Consider the following 22,530-nt stretch of genomic DNA (forward strand, 5'->3'; position numbering starts at 1 on the left):
GTTTATCTCCTCCTTGTAATCATTTGTTACACCCAGACAATAGCCACCAGTACATACTAGTAGCATTTTATTCCCAAACTTTTCATTTAATTCATAAGCTCATTCGGTACATTCTCTGCCTAGGGAGACACAATTGGCAATAATTCTGACAATGTTTGGCCACTACATCACACAGACCCTCTTTCCAGCCTCCTGACAATTTTTTTTTTACTGTAACTGCCTGGCCCTGAAAGCCAATTCCCTATATTTTAGGTTTTCTTTGTTGATTGCTATTTTTGTTTTGTTTGTCTGCTTTGGGCATCATTCTGTTCCTGGTGGTAACTTCCATATTATTTAGATTTTGCTATGTTATGTTGTGATAATAACCCCAAAACCTCAGTGGCTTACAACAAACGGCAAAGTTTTTGTTTGTTTGTTTGTTTGTTTGTTTGTTTACTTCCTAACAGATAGGCTGTGGGCGAGCTGTGGCTCTGTCCTTTTGTCTTCTTATTCTAGGATTCAGGCTAAGGATCCAGGTTTCCACTGACATTTGCTATTTTTGTAACAGGGAAAATAGCAATGGTCAATTCATACAGGGGTTCTGTATCATCCATCCATCATCATGCTCCATGCAACAGCTCCACAGTGACATTATTCACTCCTCTCATATTCATCGACCAAAGCAAATAAAATGGCTAAACCCTGGCCCCATGATGTCATAATGTCAGTGGGGCAGGGAAAAATAATCCTTTTGCATGAAAGGTGACAAATAATTAAGAACAAGAGTGCAGTCTACCATAGCCCTTCACCATTTAGATTTATATTTGGTGCTAATTTTCCAGGCATAATCTTTGTCATAATCTGAGTGGTTTCCTTCTATTCCTAGTTTACTCTGTGTGTGTGTGTGTGTGTGTGTGTGTATCCTCACAAAGAAATATTCAGCCATAAAAAAGAATGCAATTTTGCCATTTCCAATGACAGGGATGCCACTACAGAGTATAATGCTAAGTGAAATTCAGTGAGATAAAGACAAATACCATATGATCTCACTTATATATGGAATTTAAGAAACAAAATGAGGAAAGAGAAAAAAGAGAGACAAACCAAGAAACAGACCCTTAACTACAGAAACAGACAGTTACCAGAGGGGAGGTGGGTGAGGGGAATAGGGGAAAAAGGTGATAGGAATTATAAGTACACTTAGCATGATGAGCACTGAGAATTGGGAAGTTTTTAACCTTTATTTTTATGGATTACAGTAGTTTATTGAAATTATCTATTCTTTAAATCTGTCTAGAACTCAGGTTTGAAATGATCTGATCCTGATGACTTTTAAAAAAGTCATTTATTAACCATCTATCCAAACATTTCTGGGATAATTGACGTATTAACGTTTTCTACTCCTTCGGTCACTTTTGGGAACTCAAAATTTATAAGAAAATCCTTTGTTTATTGTAGGTTCTCAAATATGTTGTAAAGAGTTGCATGCACATAATAATCTTATTTGCTTATTTTGTATCTGTGATTATGTTTCTTTATTCATTCCAAATTTGTACATTTTCACTCTTTTTTATAATCATACTTGTGAGTCACGTACTTATTTTCTTGATTAAGGTAGCTCTTGAGTTTAGTTCTCCTTTTACTATAATTTTGCTTTCTGATTAAGTAATTTCAGCTTTTGTCTTTATTCATTTTTGGTTTGCTTTCTAATGTCTTAAGAAAAGCACTACCTTTTCGCAAATGTTTTATCTTCTTAAATAACAGATTATTGCAGCTATAGATTCTTCTTTAGCAGTCTCTCATTTCTTCTGTTACAAACAGACTCATTTTCATTACTTTCTTGGTAATTTAGGATAACAGTTTTATCACTGTCCCATATCTTTTATCTTCAGATTCATTAAAATTATATATTCCCTTTATGGTTCATCTCAGGTACTCCCATGATTTAAGCTACTACTTTTAAACCGATGGCTTCCAAATTTCCCAGAAGCTACAGGCTCAGATATCTAACTTGCCTCATGAACATAACCAGCTCAGTCTGCTTGACCTTGTCAACATTTCTTTGAATTAACAATAAGCATATTTTTTTCACCACAATAACTATATTTATTTGTACCACTATCCGTGTAGTTGTTCAAGCTACAAAGTTAGGATTCATCCTCGACCCCTCCCTACTCCTCATGCCCATATCCAAACACCAAATCCCGATTATTTTATCTTTCAAATAGTTTGCCTCCATCCCATCTTCTCCATCTCTGCTGTTGCTGCCCCAGTTTCAACCCTCATCATCTACACCAGATTATTACAAAGGTGTGCAACTTTCTTCTTTCTGTTACCAGCCCCATCACACCCCAAACATACTCTACAAAAACTCAAGATTAATTTATCTAAAATATGAATCTCACCATACGGTATCCTCACTTAAATACCCTTCAGTGTTCTCCATTTCTTTCTCTTTTTTTAAAGATTTTATTTATTTATTCATGAGAGATACAGAGAGAGAGGCAGAGACATAGAGGGAGAAGCAGGCTTCCAGTGGGAGCCCGATACAGACTCAATCCCAGAACCCTGGGATCATGACCTGAGCCAAAGGCAGACACTCAATCACTGAGCCACCCAGGTGCCCCCAGTGTTCCCCATTTCTTACACAAACTCAACATAGCCCATAAGGCACTACATATCCTCACCTAAAGAGAAAAGCAGGAAACACACTAATCACTTAGTATGAATCAGGTAAAGAATTCCTGAATTACTGACCCTTTATATTTAATGAGATCCGGAGGGCACTGGGTGGAGAAAAAGACTAATACTTATTCTTTGCCTACTGTGAACCAAGTCACGTGCTAAGGTTTTATCATCTCATTTAATCCTTATCACATGCTTGTGAGATGGACAGTCAGGAATGCTTCCAGCTGCAAGAATTAGAATATCTTACACATGGGAACTTCAACCACAGAGGCAGTTAATTTTTTCATGTTGCATTAAATCTAGAAGATGATTCTATTTTTCCATTCTGTCATATCTAGCATCTTGACTTTTCATCTTTTTTTTAAAGATTTTATTTATTTATTTGAGAGAGAGAGCACGCACAAGGGAAGCAGCAGAGGCAGAGGGAGAAGCAGAAGGAGGCCCCCTGTTGAGCAGGGAACCAACAATGCCGGGCTCCAGGCAGGGGCTCCGTCTCATGACCTGAACCCAAGGCAGATGCTTAACCGACGGAGCACCGCAGGTGTCCCCTTGCCTTTTCATCCTTATCTTGTTTCCACATAAATGCTACTAAAGCCCCAGGTTTCAGAGAGAAAAAGGAAAAGAGGGGACACAGTGAGCAATTCCTTTGAGCCCATCCCCTTTAAAAGGAAGCAAGGGCAGCCCCGGTGGTGCAGCGGTTTGGCGCTGCCTGCAGCCCGGGGTGTGATCCTGGAGACCGTGGATCGAGTCCCACGTCAGGCTTTCTGTATGATGCCTGCTTCTCCCTCTGTCTGTGTCTCTGCCTCTCTCTGTCTCTATGAATAAATAAATAAAAAATCTTTAAAAAAGAAAGCAAAAAATTCCCCCCCAAACCCCTAAAAGGTTTCTACTTACACCTCACTAGCCACCACTGGTCACCCAGCTACTTCTATCCTCAAGGGAGATGAGAGAGTATGAGTTTAGGGAAGACGGGCCCAGGATAGTGGCTCCACATATCTCATTATCTCCGATTTGCAGGGAGGTTAAGGTTGCTCAAAGTCCCTACTGTTGGTAAGTGTGGATTCTGGGTGAGGAATTGAGTTTTGTTTCCAAAGTCGGTGCTGTCTTCTCTGTACTAGTACTGTCTCTCCATATACTCTAAGAGTAGAATTTCAGATATTTAGACATGGTTAAGGGACATTGCTTGGCACCTGCTTTTTTCCCCAAATCACACCACAATATGTTCTCAGGAATTGGACAGAACCACCCTAGAATGTTCCAGAGATGAAACCACCCTCCTGCCTCTTTGATGAAGCCACAGGTAAACTGTTCCTTTCATAAATGGAAACACTAGGGATTACGCTGAGACTGTTTTAGATTAGCTCCAAAGTGTAGTACTTAAAAAGAAATCACACTCAGAGTACTGAAACCTGTATAGCACACTTCTCTAGCCTTTCCGCTCCCCAGTTAAGAATCCTTATCAAATTTCATCATCTGGTTGTGAATAAGGTTCTGAACACAGTCATCATGACCTTTGGACATTTCACTTGGTCTAATGAATAGCTTGTAAAACTTGTAACTTAACTAGTAATGAAGGTTAAATCTTCTCTAATATACAAAAGAAAAAAATTTTAAATACCTAAGAAGCAGGTCCATTTCAACAAGGAATTTCTAAGGAGGGAGAATCTGTATATGAAAATTTGTATCTTAAGCTCCTTTCATCTTGCTTTAACAAATGACAAGCCACAAGGCAATAGTCCAGTTTTTTGCCTTTGTATGGCTAGGATGCAAATGTTTATTAGTTATTGTGCAATCACTGTGACATCACCATGGAAAGATGATGACTTTAGGTCATAAGTGGAAGAAGTATACATAAGGAGCACAAACATAAAATGTGTACTAATTCTAACTCCAGGGGAAATCATTCTTCCTGTCAGTGATTTCCAGTTCCACCTGCTGAAAACTGACTGTCTATAAAAAATGAAGCTGCAGGCAACTTAACCTTCAAGGTTACCAAAAAAGTTCTCAGAAATCTGTAGATGGGATTTTTTTCCCCCATATCTCAAATCTTTTCTTGAAGCAAAGTAATCTTAGTCATTAAAATGGACGAAAAAGACCTGCATCCATCAACAAAGGCTGGATAATCAAGAATATTCCTGCCACTCTTGGAGCACCATTAGGTTAAAAATGACTGCATTGTTTCCAGTCTTACTAATAGTTTTAATGACATCCTCATTTTTCTTTCAAACTTAGACAATTTTCCTATGATGGAAGCATATTACTATTGGAGAAATAAAATACCTTGCATAAACATTTTCAGCTTCGAATAGGGGACAACCATTTCCTTACCCATTTTTTTCTCCCCAAATCATTTGAAAGACTGGAGTTTCTGTTGTTGCACAATTTTTCGATTGAGAAAAACGTTAGAATATACAATTAAAACAGGCATATATATAACATGTAAAATCTTGAGACTCTGTAACGTATGGTATGGGGATGAAAGAAACACAACATTACAGAAGCAAATCCCGCAGCATTTTTCAAACTTAGTTTATGCCACAACAAAATGTTGCTATAGAAACACTAAATCCCCAACAGAATTCCTGGAAGTTAAAGATCTGCCTTCCAGATGCTGACTCGCTTGCTTGTTAAATAAAACAGCATTTATCGCATGAGAGATTTTATCTTAAGACACACTATAAAATTACCTGGGACTTCTAGTGCAGGGCTCACAGTGGGGAGAAAAATCTTAATATAGTAAGAATGGTTAGTCTGGTAGATGTCTCAGGAACTGGGATACAGTACCTATCGGCCTGATTGTTTTTTGCTGTCCTCATCAACACTCCATCTAAAGAAGTAGCTCTAAAATAGGATTGGCCTTTAATGACCAGATGATGGAAAATCACCCTCTGTTAATAAAATTGTTCATCCACTTTCAGCAGGTCAAGTCTTCCTGAACACCAGTAAGGAAATCACATTTTCCTGTAGACAGTTTGGGGGTGCTCTTTAAGAGTGATTTTCCCCAAGTAATTAGACAGCAGTTTGCTCTCACAAAATGAACGGACTGATTAATTAGGAAGCAGCTAAATGAGTTCTTTAAAAATGTCTAAAATGTTTGTCTTCTTTTCCTAATCCTCCTCAATCAAACTGACAGTTTTTTTTAATCCTCTTAAATAGTGAATGCATAACAATTATGTTGGAACTCAAAGAATTATCACGGCCTTAAATCCCTTAAAGAAGAGATTTTAAATCATATAGAAGAGGATTCCTCTATTCACGGTTTATGGCTGGCAGATGCTCCCCCTCTGTCCCCTAGCAGACACCACCCACTTCTCTGGCTTCCTCTCATCCCTTTGTTTTACCTCATTTGATGGCTTTGACTTCTATGGGAGAAAACCAGTCCGTCTCCACTGAGGCATCTGTCCTCAGGATGTGAGCTCAGCCTTCCACTGAGATAATCACTTCCTTCCTTGACAGCCCTTACTCACAGTCACAAAATATCCAACTTTTAATGTATAAAAATACATGTATATAAATACATTATAAAAATAATGTCTCATGCCCTTTAAAAGGGAGGAGGAGCCCCACTCCTGAAGAGTGAATTGTATATAGTGACTTTCTTCCCAAAAGGACAGAAGAGGAACTTTATAGTGGAGAAAGCTGATAAATTCTACTTCAAGCCAGGTGATCAAGGTCAACATCAATAATCTTAAAGCACATTAATAGTTCATACTTTTGATATGACGTGATGAAAAATGGCACTGTACCTCTGTGGTCTTCCTCTCCAAAGCCTATAAACCTTTGCAATCATGAGAAAAACATCAGATACATCCCAAGAATTGGGGCATCTCATGATGTGTATAACCAGTGCTCTTCAGAACCATCAAGGCAATCAAAAACAGGGACTCCTAGAAACTGTCACAGCCAAGAGGAACCTGAGACAACATAATGACCAAATGTACAGTTGTTTCCTGGGGCAGAAACAGTACATTAGGTAAAAACTAAGGAAATCTGAGGAAACTATGGACTTTTGTCAAGAATAATGTATTGATATTCATTGTTCATTGTAACGCATGTATTACAAACCCACAGTATTGAGAGACTTTAATAATAGGGAAACTATGTGCCAGCTGGTAAATCTCTGTACTAACAGCTCATTTTTTTTTTTGTCAATGTGAAACTTCTATAAATGAGCCCTATTAATAAAAATAAAGGAGAGATAGGAATGGTTGAAGTACGTATGTGGCTAATGAGGTATAAAAGCCTGAGGTTTGGGATCCCTGGGTGGCGCAGCGGTTTGGCGCCTGCCTTTGGCCCAGGGCGCGATCCTGGAGACCTGGGATCGAATCCCACGTCGGGCTTCCGGTGCATGGAGCCTGCTTCTCCCTCTGCCTGTGTCTCTGCCTCTCTCTCTTTCTCTCTCTGTGACTATCATAAATAAAAAAAAAAAAAAAATTTAAAAAAAAAAAAAAAAGCCTGAGGTTTGCTATCACTGAGCTTGGGTACCACAGTGGAGCTCTGGGAGGGATGCAAAGCACAAAGCTCCCCTGGGAGGTCTGGCCTGGCTGAGGGGGACTGGCCTCAGGTGAGAAGAATCACGTGTACTTCGTCTCTGTAACTCCATGCCCAGCTCAGCACCTCAACATGCACCAATGGTCATCACATAGCCACCATGGAACTAACACCGCGTAAGTCCTTTTGGTACATGAGCTCATCAACCTGATTGTACAGATGAGGGAAACTGAGGCATGTGGAGTAGTTAAGTAGCTTACCCAAAGACACACAGATAGTAAATGGCAGAGCCAGCATTTGAACTCAGGCAGTTTGACTTCAGAGTACCCTACTATGCACTACCACCAGCAGACATGCAGCAAATGCTGGCAACGTGAAATGATTTTCTGTTGTCACATTACATTTCGGGGTGAATCATTTACTTTGAACATTTGAAATTCCCAAACTATGTTTGGTAGACCCAGTTGATCCTCAGCATCGGATTTATAGTTCTTGGGTTTGGCTGCAGGAAGGAGTCACTAAAAGTCCATGACGTAGAGCAATTTTAATACTGCTGAGACATGAAGCAGAATCACGCTGCTGTGAGGCAGGATTGTGGAATTCAGTTTAATAGCAGTCATTTATTTTGAAGGGTTTCCAAATCGAATCCCTACAGACCTGGGTCCTCAGATCTGACTCCTTGGCTGCAGCCTTTAGCAGGTCAGCATCCTGCTGGAGGGATCCACCTCCGTGGGAGGGTGTAGAGGTGATAGTAATGACAAACACGTACATGGATTTCTTACCATAATGCTTTATTGACACACTAAGGTATTGGCTGCACAGTCATTAAATAGATACGGGCTCTAACTGAACACATCACCAGATGCTTTTCCTATATGTTTAGACATCATGATTTCCCCCAGGACAGCCCAGCTTATGGCTGTTATCCCCACATAATTTTTAACAGCGCCCTCTTTTGCTCTCAAAAGTGCCCATTTAAATAACTTGCACAGCCACCATATCTATAATACAGAAATGATGTGCTACTCCCAAGCTAAAAACTCTAGAGACCATACCAACTGCTATTCTAATATGTCTGTGACAGCTGGGCCTCTTGTTCCTAGAGCTTTGGTAGAGTGAACTCAACTGAAAAAAAAGTTATTGTGAAAGAGATCATGGTTTTCAGGGGTGTGATTATTCACTCATTCCATGGAGGTCATGGTTTTGCAACTTTGAGAAATTTCAACTACATTTCTTTTGCAATCAAAGACTGTATTACCAAAAGCACATTGATTTACAAAGAAATATACTTTGTGATCATCACCTGAGCTCCAAAATTGAGATGGTTGCCTTTAAGAAGTGACAGATGGCATGATCCTCCATGAGGATGGTCAGCATGGCCACATGTGATGCTACACTGAGCATCAAGCATCAATGGCTAGCCTGCTGGAACAGGGCCAAGGGCAGGAAATGCTTTAGTTTAACCCCAATTGTCATTTAAATTTGTTCACAGGTCTCATACCTAGTGACCTACATCCTAAATTTCTTTTCAGGGCTAATATACCTTGTGTTACACTGAGTGTACAAAAATTGATAGTTCCCCTCCAATCAACTAGCAACATAAACGTCTTCTATAATTCTTTACATTTCTCTTCCATATGAATCGTTTTGCTCTGTGCATCTCTTTATCATTTGCAAAGTTAGCAAACTCACTGAAAATGATGGGGTTTTACTTCTAAAATCTTTTAAGGTAAGTGTGTCAGCTTTTAATTCCTATGATTTGCTTTCTCTCAAGAATTTTAAAATTTGTTGTAAAATTCTCTTCTCCATGGTCACCAGTGTGTAGCAGCCACCAAGAAATCCCAATATACACTCAATTCTAAGCCTTGGCTGAGGTTGTTGATAAAGTGTTGTGTTCTGTGTGGTAAAGGCCACTGATGTTGGCTGTAGCCAAACTAATCATAAAATATAGACCAGACCAAATTCTGGAGATGGAAGGTGGTGATGATGATGCAGTTATGTAAATAAACATAATGCCACTGAACTTGACATGTAAAGTGGTCAAATTGGTAAATTTTATGTTATGTATATTTTGCCACAATAAAATTTATGTATATGGAACACATCACTCAGAAGCACTGGGAGACAAGGGCCATGCGTGTGTGCATGCATGTGTGTGTGTGTGTGTGTGTGTGTAGATGCCGCCTGGCTTAGCTGAAAAAAATGAAATTCTCTCAGCCAAGAATGAGAGAAGGGCAGAAGTCTCTGAGACATGTTTGCCCATTGTTGGGTGGTCTAAAGGGGCAGCAAACTTTTTTAAGAATAGATATGAATCCTGTCTTAGGAGACCATATTGGCTAAATGCTGTCCTAGAGCTGCAAAGACAAAAGCAGACAGGCATCATCCTGAAGATGCAAATAGATGCTAAATACATTGATTTGTTCATCAAATATGTACTGCACTCTTGCTACCATATTTCATCAGATCTCAGACAATATGAATTATTAAGCCAGTTATGAAGTATGTGTTTATTATATGACGTTCTGGTTTTTTGTTTTTATTTTTTTTTTTTTGTATATTCTGAAATACCCAACTGTTTAAAAGCTCTAATACCATTGCAAATACTTTGAGTCCGGGTATGATATAAATTTACTTCATTCACGTAAAACCCAAATAGGAAAGGAGCATATCAGATCACAAACAACCACAGGAAAGAAACAGAAGCTCTAGTTACAGAATGGAGAATAATTGAGGGGCAGGAGAGAAAGAGAAGTTAGCAACTATGCCTAATAATTTTCCTAGAAAATACCTATTTTTTTTTTTAATGTCAAGTGTTTTTCACACATTCAAGGAAAAACTGGATGGCTGAAAAATCCTAAGGTCCTACAGAAAATCTAGAAATGCCATCTTATGACTCAAAGCCCAGGCCTCCTGAAGTTAAAACAAGTGGCTATGCAGAACTCTTTAGAGCTAAAAATGTGCTATGGGTCACATGATACCCATAGCAATGGGCCCCAGCATATCAAAGTTGCTCAGGTTTATATCTGCAAACCCAAATGATCATCACTGATGATCTAATAATGGTCTACGCGGCCTTGGTGTCACACAGACTGCTGACAAAGCCAGATTTAATTACACACTCACTGGGGCTTTAGATAAGTTACTTAAAATTCACTCTCTTGACTCAGTTCCCTGACCTGTCATCTGGAGTCAGTCACAACCTTCTAGGATTGCCGGGAAGGTTGAACAAGATGGTACATATGCAGCATCTATCACGTGGTGCCAGGTATATATTAAGTGCCCAATAAATGTTAAGTGCCGGTATTATTAATATGCTGAGAGATTTGTTTCTTATCATTGGTATGGGTGAAGGCAGACTAAACGAGGAGTCAGCCCTGGCTCTGACCCTAAAATAGCTAGGTGGCCCCAGGTCAGTAATCCTCATCTGTGTGCCTTGATTTCTTTAACTGTCCAACTAGAAACTCTCCCAAGTCGATTCCTCTTATGGATTTGTTGTCTCTCCCATATCTTTCGTGTGACCCCCGCCTCTCCCTGTTCCCCCAACTCCTCCCTCCTGTCCCCATGTCAGACCTGCTTTACTCTGCAAGCACCGGGGCAGCTGATTTCCTTCTCTCATGGGGACAACCACCCTCTTCTACTAATTATTCACTCTGTTGCCACTTTTTCCTTCTTCCAAGCCTCATTCCACATGGCTTCCAGGATTTGTGTTCTATAACCCAGCTCTGACGACAACTTCCTGAAGCTTACAGAGCTCTCTTCCCAGGATGGCCTCGCTCCACTTGGATTGCCATCCTTCTTCTTCTCCAACAAGGATCTGCTTTGAATGCTATATCTTCTTTCAAGTGTCTCCAATTTCTCTGGGACAAAGCTAGATTCTCCCTCCTTTGTGCTCCTGCTGCCCTATATACACACTCTTTTAGAAGTCTTTACTATAGTGACCTTTTAAATTTTTATTTGTTGAGAGAGAGTGCATGGAGAGGGCCAGAGGGAGAGAGAGAATGTTAAGCAGGCTTCCTCCTAATATGGGGCTCGATCTCACCACCCTGAGGTCACGACCTGAGCCGAAACCAAGAGTCAGATGCTTAGCCCACTGAGGCACCCCTAGTAATGATTCTTCGTAGTGAAACAAGACAAAACAAGCAATGCAGAGCTAAGTATTTTATTTACAAGAACTGGAATGTAATAGGTATTTGATAAGCATCAAAGAATTTTAGGAAATGCTGTTAAGTGACACGATCCAAGACACGTCCAATTATTTTAGTTTCAAATCCATTACTCTTCCGTGTAACCAGGAATAATGGAGGGGAACTGTGTGAGCAAAATATTTGTGGAAAGGTAGAAACTGGAGGTCCCTGAGATCCCCTTGAATTGGAGGTCTGTTGAACTGGAGGTCTGTTAAGCTGGGGCTATAACAGATATGCAGCAGAGAGCATGCAATCTCCAGATGACCAGTGCAGTTCAGCGATGACATGATGATCACTTCAACAGGCACAGCGCTGGTAATGGAAACGGGGAGTACATATAGCTGAGAAAAAGGCAAAAAGACAGTATATTGCCATGAAGTGATTGCATGTGAGATGTGAGAGGTGTCCATCCAGGTGACTCTTGAGGGGACAGTGGTACCGGTGACTGAGATCGAGACCTTAGGAGAAGGGCCAGGGAAGGTCAGGGTGATATCCCAGAGGTAGGTGACATATCACAACTCAAGGTATTCTTTACCTTCTTCTCCACCCCATGTCTGAGCAGAGAATGGGTATTAGTGGGATGAGTGTGAATCCTTGATGGGGATCCATGGACGTGCCAGTTGGAATACCCAGTCTGCTGCATGGACGTCCACCTTTCCTCCTTGAACTCTGGACGTTGCGATAGTGCTGAGATCTAGAGGTCTTGGCTTAACTTAAGGTTGCCCACTCGTGAGCTGTGTGACTGCGCTCCACACATCAGTATTCTCATTGGTAAATTGCCAAAAAAAAAAGATGATTATCTTAATGGTTATCGTGGCCATCAGAGTGCTAATGTGCTTGAAAACATCTTACGACTTACAAACAACTGTTAATATGTCATCCTAACCTTCCCTGCTCATCTCCAAAGCAGTTACACCGTGACAACAAAGAATGGAATCTTGTGGTTGTGTTTTAGGGATTAAACTAACGGTAGGAACAATTGTTTCCAGAACACTGTGCTTCTCCCCACAAGCATCATTGCTTTTAATTTCTTACAGCTTTTGGGTAGCTGCTGTGATGATGAATGTGCTTTATCTGATCTCAGAAAAACATACCGACAAGACTTTACCAAGTCGCCAGGGGCAGCTTCCAGCGAGACTGTGGAGCCGTTTTGCCATGTTTACGAAATCGTCAGTGTTCTTCATCTTTCTGGGTCCCAACCACCCTCATGGAGGAACATGCTCTCCCTCCAAGGCTGCTTCTCAACTGTGGCTGCACCTTAGAATTAACCAGGGATCTTTAAAAAGTTCTGATGCCTCAGACCAGTTAAGTCAGACTCTGGCAGTGGGACTCAGGTGTCAGCGTTCTGTAATGTTCTCCAGGTGATGCCAACGTGCAAGTGAAAGTTGAGAACCATCGCCCTATCAACCAGGGTAAGTGCCTGAGAACAAAAGGCACAGAATTTCAGGCTAGGCCACAGGCCACCTGAGTGTATAATTCTGGCTGGACGATATGACACTACTATTTGTTGCCCTTCACAAAAATGACTGGTTTCAGACACAATCCACCCAGAATCTGGTGGGGATGTGAGGGCCAAAGCAGCCATGGTCTGTGCTTCTATATCTGACTGTAGATGTACAGTTAGGTCTTCGAGGCTATAAGTCATGACAGAGGCCGCGTTTATGAGCGGAACCAACAGTTCTCGTGGTTCCCACTCTGCCTGTGTCACCAGCTATCCAAAGAGGCACTGTCAACTCCAATGGAAGTCCCTCCCCAGCCCAGGCAATCCGAATTCCTGTGGCTTACAAGGCCTGTCACAGTCCAGTGCTAACCCACCATTCTAATTGAGCCTCCGGTTCTCCTCCACACATACCTTGTATTCCGGCTACATCAGACTCAACACTACAGCCCTACACAGACCCACACACTGCAGATGCTGCTGGTTCTATCTCCAGGGCTCCTCCCCAGCAAGCCCCTGCTCCTCCTTAGAGAATCCAATCCACCGGAAAGACACCTTCTCTATGAAATGTTTCCCACTCACTCCCCTCCAGTGCTCCTCTATGCAGCAACACCTCTGCTGCCCAGGTAGAAGGGAACAATTCCTTCCTTCTGCCTGTGTCTCTTCCCACTCTTTCCCCAAAGTGAGAGGAGAGTAATCTGGTTCGATTTCAGGACAGTGATTGGTTCATATTCACCAGTAAGCACCAGTGAGTGTTTTCCAGCATGTCCAAAGGTCATAGGTCCACGTGTAAATAGCACAATAGAGTCAGCTCACTTGGGTTTGTCTCTTGCTTCTGCCATTTACATGTCATGTGACCTTGGGTGAGTTGTTTATTCCATTAAAGCTCCAGTTTTCTCATTTTTTAGGGAAAACAACATTTCTACCTCATAAAATTGTAGATTAAATCATATCATCCACATATGGTGTAAGTTTCTATTTTGTATTTTGTTGCAAATGTATCATTTCCAATATCATGAATCAAAATTAGGGTTCAGGTTTAGCGAAATAGAGACACATACTTAGCTTTCATGCTAATCAGGTTGCTCCAGCTCTGCTTGGACCAGGGTTGTCTAGCCAGAGTATCAGCCACTGTCCCCACCAAAAGTGAATAGTCCCTTAATTGTCGTTTGTTTTTTATTAGCACATTGCTTCTTGTTGGTATAGCTTCATCAAGACTTTTGAAGTAGAGTTAGTAGGACAAGCGTTCCTAGATCTCTGGCCTTGATACTATTTATACAATATGATTTGAGCAAATATTATGTGCTAACTATTGTTCTAGGTACTGGGGTTCAGCTGAGAACAAAAAAATAATACTCTATTCATATTCCTTCCTTGGTTCTTTTACATATCTTACTATAGAGCCCTTTTCATACTAAGTCATAGTTATTTGTTTTTTATCTACCAAAGCCATGGCATCCCATCAGTGTCAGCTAAGGTTGGGAAAATGGAAGTATCTAGAACCATCAGGGAAGAACTGGCTCTCATCTCTGCTTTCCCTGTCTTTTTTTCTCTGTTTTGTGTTCTGAGTAATTTCTTTAGCCCTATTTTCTAGATTACTAATTCTTGCTCCAGCTTTGTCTTCTCTGCTATTATCTCATCTACTGAGGGTTTATTTCAGTCATTTGTTTTTTTTATTCTAGAAAATGTGTTTGGTTCTTTTCTAGATCCTCCTAGATCCTCTAGATCCTCTTCTTTTCTAGATCCTCCTTTTTTTTTCTTTTTTTAAGAGAGAGCATATGTGAGTGACCACAGGAGGCAGAGGGAGAAGCAGAGAGAAAAATCTTAAGCAGGCTCTAACTTAGTGCAGAGCCTGCCATGGAGCTCGATCTCCATAAAAGTCAGAAACTTAACTGACTGAGCCACCCAGATGCCCCGTCCTCGTCTTTTTTCACAGTGTTATGTTAATTTCTTGTGCTTTCAATTCCACCTTCTATTTTCTTTAAATATTTTAAATTAATTTCTATATCTTATATCTGATCATTCCACTTCCTGAACATCTTGAGGGGATATGGTCCTCTTACTACTTACTGTTTCTGCTGACTGTGGCTTGCTTATACGATGCTTGCAATTTTGGATAACAAACACAAATGTAATTGGGATTTATCTATGGGAATCCTCTGACTCTTGGATTGGAAGTTTATCCCCCCAGGAAGGACTTTTTTTCCTCCTCTGCTACATGTGTAGGAATATTATAAGCCTGTGGTCACTTTATATCAACTTTTATCTTTGAAATTTCCAGGACTAGGTAGTATAAATGTGAATCCAAACCCATGCACTAATAGATCTATAATCACTAATTTTGAGATGTTTTTAATCACTTAGAACTTTTGCCAAGACAGACACATTTATTTCTCATCTCCCATTATGGGGAAAATGTTTTCTAGCCTACTCTTTCCCCAAGTGTGCCTTTCAGGGCTCCAGGTTTACAAAGCTTTCTCAATCCCATTCCTGACTTTTGCAGAGCTAAGATTTTGTTTTTTGTCCCCACAGAGTCACTGAAAACTTGTTCTTTGGTTGTAAACTTGGCAAATACCTTCTGAACTGAGGATTTCAACTTCTTGTTTTGGACACCCAAGGATTTCTCTGACTTTTTTTTTTCATTCTCACCTTGGCATTTGAGAATACATTTATCTTATTTTATCCAACTTTTCCAAGTATGTTGCAGTGGAAGAGTTTTCATATTGCCACCATCATCTTTGAAAGGTTGAGTCTCCCAGACACAATTCAGATGGACCAACATGACATGTTTCACTGCTCTTCTGTACCTCTGTCACTGCAAGCATGAGCAATGTCACTGTTGCTTGGGGTAAGTGGATACAATACCCAGTTGAGCACAAGAACTTAGCAAAGTACATTTGAAAGTTAGGGCAAGAAAACCATCTAAGAAAAAGCTTTTTGACTAATGGAAGAGAGACTTTCAGGTGTCACTCAAGCCAGGATATATTAATTCCCCAACCAAAGTTGAGAAATCCTCTATCATCTTTATATCCCAGGGGAAGGCATCTTATAAGTAGTGTTTTTCACAGAGGGAGTCATCTGACCAATAGTTTCAGAATTATGTCAAAATTTTGTTTTAAAATGTAGAGTTCTGGGGCACATAGGTGTCTCAGTCAGTTAAGTGTCTGACTTAGGCTCAGCTCTTGATCCCAGGGTCCTGGGATCGAGCCCCAGTTGGACTTCCTGCTCAGTGGGAAGTCTACTTCTTCTCCCACTGCCCCTACCCCAACTCACACTGTCCCTGTTTTTCTCTCTCTCAAATAAATAAATAAAATATTTTAAAAACAAAATAAAATATAGAGTTCTGAGCTCTACTCTCAGAAATACTGATTCAGGGGTCTAAGGTAGAACCTGGAAATCTATATTTTTAACAAGCACCCCCTGTCCCAGGAACTCTTAAGTATGCTGAAGTGAGAGAGGCCCTAATGCAGAGTGTGTTTGCTTTCTAAAGAGTATGTTGCCATAATTTGAGAGGCTCCACTGATTCATGCTGTAGGAATAGAAAGAACCAAGCGTAGAAAATCAATTTCAGTTCTTGAGATTGAAAGACTCTAAGTCTCTGTTGTATTAAAACCAAAACTTTGAACCATTGCAGAGAGAGACAGACAGACAGACAGCCCTCTGTCATTGTTCACCCCGCCTGATCCAAATACATGCCCATCCAGACTCTCATGATGACAGAACTGTCATTCTGTTAGGCAGAATTAAAAGTACGTAACAAGAGTCTGAGAAATAGACCCAGCACCATAAAAGAAGAACTGCTAGAGCAAAAGCAAAAGCAAGACTGAAACTTCATTCTGGGCCCTCCTGGAGCGACCCTGTCCTCAGTGGAATTCAGGAAAAGCCTAGTCACTAGTGCCAGAATCATACTGGATCTAAAGCCATATGCTATTTGCCATTGTATACAGCATATTTTGTTTAACCATTACTTAACTATGTATGTTAATGTATGTATATGTATGTATATGTATATCTATGTAACTATGTATGTATGTATGTATATCTCCTCCCATTATGTGGGTTTAATCCTTATCCCTAAATTAAGCCTTCATAAAATCCAAGCTAAAAGAATACCTTCTGGAAAGTTTATATAGAGATACCAGAATCACTGTCTGCTGCCCAGAGACTGAAATGGTGCTCAAGTAGGGGTTCCTGGAGCACTAACAATGTAAAAAAAATGTTACATAATATGGAGTGTGGGAGGGGAAGCGAGACCCATAATCAACAGAATTAGGCAGAGGATTAGGTTTATAAGAAATAATTACAATTATAATGGTTTTAAAAGAATGTCATTAAAATGAAGTATTTTAAAGAGTGCCATGCATTTGGAATCATTTGGGGAAAAATGGAGACATGTCAAATGAAGAACTTTGCTGTGATTGTTGCTTTAAGCTCCATTTTTGGTTTACAAATTACTGCCATTTTACAGACAACTAAAGAAACATGATCCAACTGTATTATTCTGTTACCCCATGTATTAACAGTTCCATATGGTTAACATCAGTAAGCTGATTTCTCTAGAAACAATTAAAAGTCTTGCCAGATACACAAGAAGAAACCATGTGAGCATGTTTCCTGCTTGCTGGTGACATTTCATCCCCTCCCCACCACTTTAGTCCTAACAAATTACTCAGCCCACTAGAGCAGGATCCCTCAAAGGCCGGGAAATGACAGCCCTCATCTGAGACATCCTTTCTTACCACAATCCAAATTGGGCCTTCAGGCAAACAATAAAGCAGTTTGTTGTTGTTTTGTTTCTGTGGCACCAAGTGACGTTATTAAGAAACGGAGCCCATGTGAAAACCAGCTGGTGAAGGTCTTAAAATGCAGTACAATGTGTACACCAAGGTAAAGGAATTGACAATAAATCAAAAAAAGGGGGGGGGCCATTTTGAAATATTGGTCAGGATGGGTTAGATTTTGCTACAGTAACATCCATCCCCAAATCCTAATCAATGGCGATCATAAAGGTTTATTTGTCACTCATGTTCTCAGTTTCGGCGGGGAGGTGGGGAGCAAGTCAACTCATTGTCAAAGTCATCACTCTGAGTTTGAAGCTGACAAAAAAGGAAAGCATAAAATCTAAGACACTTGTGTCCTTGAGAAGGGACTCTGTTTCCTGAGTTGCTGCCCCCATCCCAGTCCTGGGGAGAGGAATAATAGAAACTCCAGGTGGGTTTGGGGGATCAAAGGACAAAGAGGCACCTCTACTTCAGAGCTGGGGAAAGGGGGGGGGGGAGAACACAGGGCAAACCTGGGAGAGTTTCCTGGCCCTGAGCCTGGTCTAAAAATAGTAGAGACTTAGCTGTGGGAGGTGCCCAGGTGGACAGGCAGGTAGCCATCTGAGTAGACTCTTGATAGAAGGCTAAGTGCAAAGGAGGGCATATTAGTATTAGTAGATGTCAGGACAGACAGGGAGGATAGCCACCTCCCCTCCCTAAACTCTCATATTTCAGCATTTTGGGAGCCCCCAAACTTAGACACAATTTAGGGATTGGGGAAAGGTCCTCAGTTAATGGAGATTTAGCATCTGCTTCTGGGCAGGAGAGAGATTTGCAATATAGGTTTTAACCTTTCATCAAAATTCCTTCTAAATCTCCACCTCTCCCCTTCCTTAGAGAGGGAGCATTTGAGAAACCTAAAGGGTTGTGTCATCCTAAAATAGTGGGTGCTCTGGACAGGAATTCTATTCTTGAGAATTGCAGGTAATGTAAAAAGAATCAGAAACAGAATCACGCCAGGCTCAGCCCCAAACACCCTGCCTTCTCTGGTTCTTTCCACTGTTCTTCTGGCTCTGATTCCCCAGTTGTCTCCAGCACATCCCTTCCCTGACTGCTCCTCATTTGTCTTTCATGAATTTTGCTCCACTCCATCTGTAGGATGCCAGAAAGAATCATAACCATAAAATATCATTTAAGATCACACTCCTCTTGTCTCTTCTATTTGATACAAGGGACAAGGAGACAACACACACAGGTTCCTCCAACTTTTCTTTTTACCCCTCAACCCCAACCCCTTTATTGCCCAAACTGAGACTGGCAAGCCAGACCTTCCTTTGTAAGCAACCCTGACTCCTGGCTCCTCCTGCACATTTGTAAGATTCTAGGGGCTTAGGGAGCCAGAGTGGAATTTTCTGGATTTGGGAGGAAGTTGGACACACAACTCTTGGGGACTCATGTCTATTAGTGTTTAAGTGTGAATGTATGTCCAGAGGTGAGGGACAGAGGGCTCATGAGCTATTAGAAAATAGACAAGAAAAACAAAAGCAAGCCAGATAACTATTCATCTAGAAGTTAATTCCTTATGCCCCTAACCACTCCATCAATATCCTTTTGGTAGAAGGGGAGAACTGTTCTTTTGCAACATAATCAACAAGTACAGTCTGAGTGAGACATTTGATGGTCTTTTGGTCTGGTCCTAACAAATATTTGGATGCTTGTGTGATTATAAACCTGGGACCACAAAGTTAACAGTGGAGAACAAAAACAAAACATAGGTTTGTTGTTGTGTATGTGTACATGTGTGCGTGCACCCATGTGCGTGTCATCCCCACGAACTGAGAAAAACCTAACAGCAATGTCAGCCTCAGGCACAGAGTAACTAGCTCCTAGTTACCTAACTAACTAGCTGCTGTTTCTGTTTCCTGCTGTCGTGGAATTGATTTTCCTTACCTTCTCATCTGCTTTTAACCTGCATGGCTCCTCCACCTTAAGGCAAATCCAAACTTTCCTCTCAGCTATGGTTTTCACTCACTTCTAGTCTCTGTTCTTTTTCACCACATTTTGGGGCATGAAAAACTCTTCCTCACTCCCTCCACTGTCCCTTCCAAAGGGAATCTACTCTGTAGTCAACCAGCTCTGTCTTCTAGAAAAGCTGCTCTGTGGAACCAGAGTCCTGTATTTATTTCCCATGCCTGCTGTACCTAAGTGCCACAACAGGGTGGCTTAAAACCATACCTACTTAGGGTCTCACCGTCCTGGAGGCTAGAACTCCAAAGCCAAGGTGTCGGCAAGACCAAGCTTCCTGAAGCCTCTAAGGAAGAATCTTTTCTTGCCCCTCTCAGCTTCTGCCGATGGTAGTCATCCCAATGTCCCTTGGTTTGCAGTGACATCATTTCCTTCTCTGCCTCTGTCATCACCTGGGGTTCTCCCTGCGTGTCTGTGTCTTCACGTGGCATCCTCCTGTCTGCATGTGTCTGTGTCTAAACGGCCCTCTTCTTAGAAGAATATTGGTCATGTTGGATGAGGGCAGACCTTAATGACCTCATTTTACCTTTATGTCTTACAAGATTACATCTGCAAAGACCCTATTTCCTTTTTTATTTATCTGCACTCCCATGTTTATTGTAGCACTGTACACAAGAGACAAGCTATGGTAACAACTTAAGTGTCCACTGAAGGGTAAAGAAGATGTGGTATATACACAATGGAGTATCATTCAGTCATGAGGAAAAAGGAAATGCTGTCATTTGCCGTAATACAGAATGCGCTTAAGGACATTATGCTGAGATAAGTTAAACACACAGAGACAAATACTACATATTTTTATATGTGGAATCTTAGGAGAAAAACAAAAAACTGAACTCAAGTAGGAGAGTAGAACGATGGTTACCAAAGGCTTGGGTGGGGGGATGTTGTTTAAGGATACATACTTGCAACTAGTAGATAAATAAATCCTGAAGATCCAGTACACAGTACAGATATTACGAGGAACAAAACTATATCATGAACCAAAGACCCTATTTCCAATTCAGGTCACATTCACAGGTAGCAGGAGAACTTCAACATATGTTTTGGCAAACAGAGTTCAACCCTCATTGTCTCCATATCCCCATCTCAGAGTTAAAAGCGGAGCCTCCTTGGGTGACCGAATCAAGACAAGAAGCCAATGCAGGCCCAGGAAGGAAGCTGAGGGCCTTTGATCAGGGAATTCTGGGAAGTATCCTAAGAGTGGTTTAGAAAAGGAGGCATCTAAGGAGCCCTTGGGTGGTACAGTTGGTTAGATATCCAAGATATCTCCTCTTGGTTTTTGGCTCAGGTCGTGACCTAAGATGGTGAGATCGAGCGCCCCCCATGTAGGGCTCCTCACTCAGCACGGAGTCTGCATAGGACTCTCTTCCTCTCCCCCTGCCCACCCCTGCCCACCCACGTCCTTAAAATAAATAAATAAATCTTTAAAAAGAAGAAAAGTCGTCTAAGCTCTGGCTGGGCACATCCTCTTAGCCTGTCGACATTGTACCATGTAAGGATGAATGCAGCAGAAGGAAGGTCTGTAGAAGGACCACCCAAAGTTTGGTCCTGGGAGGGCTGCATTAGCATCACCAGGAACTTCTTGGAAATGTGCACTCCCAGGCCCTACCCAGACCAACTGAATCTGAATCTTTGGAAGTGGACAGTAGGGTAGCAAGTATCTGGGTTTTTTCCACGCTCTCCCATGATTCTTATGCAGGCTAAAGCTTGAGGGCTTTAAAGCTTTCAAACACCCCATTGTCTTAAAGCCCGGGTGCCAGGCAAAGCCCATCCTTCCCTTCTAAGCATCTGAGGGCAGTACTAACCTCAATAGCATCCCAGCAGAAGATGTACAGCCGCTGCTGGCCACTCAGGTGATGCGGAGGGGTGTCATTATCTAAAAAGGCAGCCAGACCCTTTGATGCAAAGATCTCTGGAAGCAAAACTGCATTTTCTTTGTTGGGCAAAAATTGCATCTCTGTAGTTCCCACCTCTTGGTTAACATTTCTCTTTGGAACTCCAAAAGAAATCGGTTCCCTTTTCCACAAGCAGCCCTTGAAGGTATTCAAAAATAGCTAGCATGTCCTCAATTTTTTCCTCCCATGCCCATCTTTCTAGACCTGTGCTTTTTAATATAGGAGAAGAAGGTATGACATAGGGGGTAAAACAGAATTGAGTGGAGGCATTGTTCAATTTGCTGCTGGTGAAGACATTTGATTTGAAACCTTAAATAACATTAAAGGAGAACATGAGGATTTGTTTTTTAAAATGTTTATCGAAAAGGACCATACATTCGAAATGACCTTTTCAGTTAGATGACAGGAGACATAAAGATCCCATCTCTTTTTTCCCAGATCCTTACTCAAAGAGGTAAAAAAAAAAAAAAATCTAACGTACCTACAAAGCCAAAAAACTTTTGGAGAAAAAAATCATATGAGATTTTGAAATGGAAAAAAGAAATTACTGAAGATCCTTTCTGCGGAGTGTCCCCGGATCATCAGATTCTGTAAGTGCGTGCATCGTGGTCAACCCTTCCTCTAGACTTCTATCCATTTGTAAATGAGTTTTGCAGATTCCTGATTGGACCATGTAGATGTGGTACTTTGAAAGAAAGGTTGTAATACTTTGCTGGTTCCCTCATTAATTTCTGAGTTAAAATCTTTGGCATATTTTTTTTTTTAATTTGGATGAGAGTCACTATTGTATCTTATTTTGAAAATGACCCTTTAACAATAATTTTTCTTATAACTCACCCATCTCTCTGCCCATCTTTTGGCTTTTGAATCTACACTCCCTTCCTTCCGCCCATATTATGTAGACACAGAAGCTCCTACCATTCTAATACTGTTATCACTGTAAATTCTGGAATGGAGCTGCCTTTGCTCAAAATCTAGAACCCCAGTCAAGCTGCTGACATTTCTGGGCCTCAGGTCCTTCATGTGTAAACTGAGGAGACCTCACAGGGTGTGTGATGAATAAGTGA

At 41.1% G+C, this 22,530-nt stretch overlaps 2 long non-coding RNA genes across 4 annotated transcripts in view; one reads left to right on the plus strand and one right to left on the minus strand.

Annotated features, from left to right (window-relative positions):
- The first annotated feature begins 10,280 nt into the window (after positions 1-10,280).
- LOC144282328 (uncharacterized) overlaps positions 10,281-22,530 on the plus strand; it is a 36,375-nt gene continuing 24,125 nt past the window's right edge. For 2 of the 3 annotated variants that reach the window (XR_013350750.1, XR_013350752.1), the window contains exons 1-4: positions 10,281-10,423; positions 12,380-12,754; positions 15,313-15,628; positions 21,902-22,053. This is a non-coding gene — a long non-coding RNA (uncharacterized LOC144282328). The remainder of the gene's footprint in view (positions 10,424-12,379; positions 12,755-15,312; positions 15,629-21,901; positions 22,054-22,530) is intronic. The other variant, XR_013350751.1, reaches the window with a different exon arrangement.
- On the minus strand, positions 11,312-22,374 carry LOC144282329 (uncharacterized). The gene is made up of 3 exons (XR_013350753.1): positions 22,301-22,374; positions 11,878-12,106; positions 11,312-11,683 (listed from the first exon to the last, which is right to left on the minus strand). It is a non-coding gene; the product is annotated as an uncharacterized LOC144282329 (long non-coding RNA).

The sequence above is a fragment of the Canis aureus genome, chromosome 13, assembly GCF_053574225.1.
Source record: "Canis aureus isolate CA01 chromosome 13, VMU_Caureus_v.1.0, whole genome shotgun sequence".
NCBI classification, from domain to species: Eukaryota; Metazoa; Chordata; class Mammalia; order Carnivora; family Canidae; genus Canis; species Canis aureus.